Raw genomic sequence first — 3,881 nt, 5'->3', positions numbered from 1 at the left:
CATTTTTTTCGGTTTCTACTTTATTTATAAAACTGTAATCCGTCTCTCCAGTTGTCGCACATACCTCGACACCCATTGCCAGGGGCTCTATATGGCCATTCATGAGCCACTAAACGAAAGCCCGAACAACTTTGTAGCACACTTCGGTGTCCCGATCTTGGCATTATATGCATCGGCTCCGAATCATGTCTTTGGTCAATAGTTGGGTTGCCCGGCTCCTGTGTTTGCTACCTTACGTTCCGTTTGTTCGGCTAGGGTAGTAAAGGAAGAACTACTGCGATTGTGTTTCTGGTTCATCCGGTTGAGCACCTCACTAGAGAAAGCCAAAAACTTACTGTCAGGATGCGGCGAGAGCTGATCAGCCGTTCGGTGACTTACTAAATCTTTAACGATTTTTCTATTTTAAACGAAGGACTTTTTTTTTCAGTCTTACACGTAACGCATACGCATTTGGATAGTCTGCATTTGGATAGTGAAATACGTACTAGGGGCTATTTTATAGCCCCATCGTCAAACTCCTATGGCTATGTGAGAGCGATAAAGCCATATAGTCCGATTGCCTGGTTCTACACACTAACACCTCCGTCACGGGCCAAGACATTGGGTCAAGAGTGTTAGTGTGCCTTTCTGAACACCCCCACAGTATCTACGTGGGGGTCGAAGACGACGAGTGGAAAACTCTCAGGCATTAAAAAATATGGCCGCACAGGAGGAAATAATTTTAGATAATAACTCAAATATATTACAAAGCCTTAATTTCTATAGACACACAATTGGGTCATTCGATTACATTCATTCCAACATGATATCCTTTGAGCATTGACCCTCTATCAAACGAGCACCCTCTAGGACATCGCTCAAATAATGCTCCGGTGTGCGGTGGTCCTTGCCTTCAAGAGGACCGTCCACCACAACAATGGCGGCCTTCATCTTGGCCCAATGCACCATAACACGGGCGAAATACCTTTGTGCACCTTCTATACACACCGACTGTTTGAAGGCATCAATGCGGGGCACGACATCGATGAGTCGCTGCACTAAGCCAAAATAACTGCTCGGAACAGATTCATCCGGCCATATCCAGAGTATAACCTCCATCATGGCTGCTTCGGACATCTTGTCCAGCTCAGCCCATTGTGCCATCTGGTCGTTCAGCAGCGTCGAACGCTCCTAAGTCGCATATTGCAACCAGAACAACTTCTCCGTCGTATGCCCCTCCTGGTCCCGGTAGAATTGCGCCGCATCAGCCGCACTCTTCTGTAGATCTGCAAAGGAGTCTGGAGAACTCCATAGTCTATTAAGCAAGGCATACCTCTGATCGCCAAACTTAGACTGTAAAAGGAAGGGCTTACCAGCCGCTATCTATCAGGCCTGTCGAAGCTCCTCATGAGCCGCACGGGATTTAGACTATCAGTGGGAAATGACACCTATGGTATCACAAGGATCCCTACTGCGGTTGCAGGGCGTTGGGTGGTGAGGAGAGCAGGATCAGCAGTCAATACGAGTACGCAAATCGTTTACCCAGGTTTGGGCCGCAGAGATGCGTAATACCCTAGTCCTGCTTGGATGTATGTATTTGTGTTCTTGAACTAGATACACGAGCGTAACTTGTCCCAAAAGTCCAAATCCTCCTCCAGGACGCCTCGGGCCTCCTTTTATAGGCAAGGGGGTCGTCATAGTGGCACACAGGAGGTGGCATCGGGGTACTGTTGTTAAGCCTATCCCTTGCCATTACGGGACAAGGTGCATTTAATGCGCCTCTGACGTGTCCCCTCCACTTTACTGCCGCTTCGCCTCGTCTCGACACGCGCCTGGGCCAGCAAGGCGGCCAGCGCCATGTAGGCTGGCAGGCTGCTGAGGTGGTGCGGTGGTGGGGCCTTCACGAAGATTTGCATGCCACCACGTAAACATGCGCTAAGTTGGCTGAGAAGCCTTGTGCCGACACGCAGGTGCCTGCCAGCTGGTGGGATGGCAGCTGCATCGGAACAGTGGCAGAAACCTAGCGGGTGCGGGCCTGGCCGTGGCCTTGCGGTCGTCCCCGGCAAGGGCCCTGCCAGGGCCTCGGCAAGGGTCTTGCCACGACGCTGCGGTCGTCCCCGGCAAGGATCTTGCCAGGGGTCTTATGGGTTTCCTTGGCGAGGATCTCACCGAGGTTCATCATCTTCTACTCTTCTGATCTGAAGTGCTCCTTGTCTTCACAAAGATCTGCATGCCACTATGGAGGCGCCTCCCGAGCCTTGGTCCCAACGTGGTTGGCGGCGCTGGAGGAACTGGGGCTCAAGGGTGGCTCGCGCTACTCGCGTCGGGTATGCTGCCCCGGCAAGGGTATTGCCGGGGCTGTGGGGGCTGCCTCGGCAAGGACCTTGCTGGGAGGAAACCACTTCGCCTTCTGGCTCTTTATGCTTCTGTCTTGGCGTTGCTTTGATTCTGTGTTGTGGCTCTGATTTCCTGTCTCTGCCCTGCTTAAGTGTGGCCGTGGGCGCGGCTCTGACTGCCCGTGCACGAATAAGGGGTACAAAAGGGCGCCCTTATTTTAGTACATCGACAAGAGCCCCCAGGCCTGGGCCACACATAAGCGCGACAAGTTGTTGGGCCAGGCCCAGAACGGTGCGCGGGCAGGCGGGGCGGTTTTTACCGCGGTATCTTTCCATCCGTTGCACTTCCCCATGACCCGTGTTGAATGCGTGACGTGGGGGTTGCACACGCGGGTGATTGAAGCACACTTGCGTCATTTTGTGGTGAACAGTAAAGAGGCGGCTTGCGTGTCCCTTCGAGATCGCGGGGCCGCCGCTCATTTATTGTCCTTACCTGGGAACCGTCACTCCACGCGTCCCACCGCCCCGTCTCTCGCTCCACATACGCTGCATGCACGATGCAGAGCGAATGACAGGCGTGCGGGATACGGGAAGACATGCGCACGTGGGTCGATTCGCAGGCGCCTTCAATTGGGCGGGGAGGACGGTCGACAGCCTCGCTCGCTGTCACCTTTAATGAGCCAGATTGGCCGAGAGGGGCGGCCAAGCCCCGCCCCCATCCCTTTATAAGGAGGGGAGCGGAAGGAACGACGCCTCTCAGTCCTCCATCATTCGCCTCTCCCCATCCCTGCTCCTTCCTCTCTTCTACCATGGCGAGAGGGTGCGGTGATGCTTCATCGGTGGCGGCAAGGGTCTTTGCTCGACAACACGTCGCCCCTTCCCAAGAGCCCATGGTGGCGGAGCCGGCCGTTGAGGGAGGGGGAGGGGCGAGGTAGAGGCCATTGCAGTGGTCGGGAAAGAGGAGGACGGGGCGGCGCCTCGGCCTCGCCTCCGCCAGCGGCCCCTCCCCCGGTGGAGGGACACGTCGGGGATAACCCCTACGAGTTCTTCATCAAGCTGCGCTAGCCGCCGCGCCATCGTCTTCGTCTCCCGAGCCCGTTTGCCCGGGAGATGGAGCTGGACCCACCGCAGGCACTGAGGCTGCACATGAGGGGCTGTGGGAATGGCGGCACATGGGCCGACGTCGAGTTCCCAGCCCCTCACGTCATGTACCTTCGCTAGGTGTGGAAGACCTTCGCTCGCATCCATAGTCTGAAGGAGGGGCTCACTCTCCATTTTAAACTAATGGAGAGTGGCCTCCTCTCCGTCAAGGTCTTTGGACACTTCGGGACTCGTGTAAGGTGTTGTGTGTAGAGTTCTTCTGATGACGAAGATTCCTCCTCGAGCGAGAGTGGTGAGGAGGATAGTGACAGCAACGACGAGGGTAGCGGGCGGCAGGATGACGGGTCCGACTAAGCGTCGGGCGCGCCGCTCCGAGGTGACACCAGCGACCCCATCATCCGTGTCGCCGGCTCCTTGAACTTCTCGGGGTCGCCTCCTTGGGTGGCTGGCGTGGGGAAGCCGGAG

This window comes from Triticum aestivum, chromosome 7B (genome assembly GCF_018294505.1).
Source record: "Triticum aestivum cultivar Chinese Spring chromosome 7B, IWGSC CS RefSeq v2.1, whole genome shotgun sequence".
Taxonomy (NCBI): domain Eukaryota; kingdom Viridiplantae; phylum Streptophyta; class Magnoliopsida; order Poales; family Poaceae; genus Triticum; species Triticum aestivum.
Note: the sequence above shows the minus strand (reverse complement) of the source record.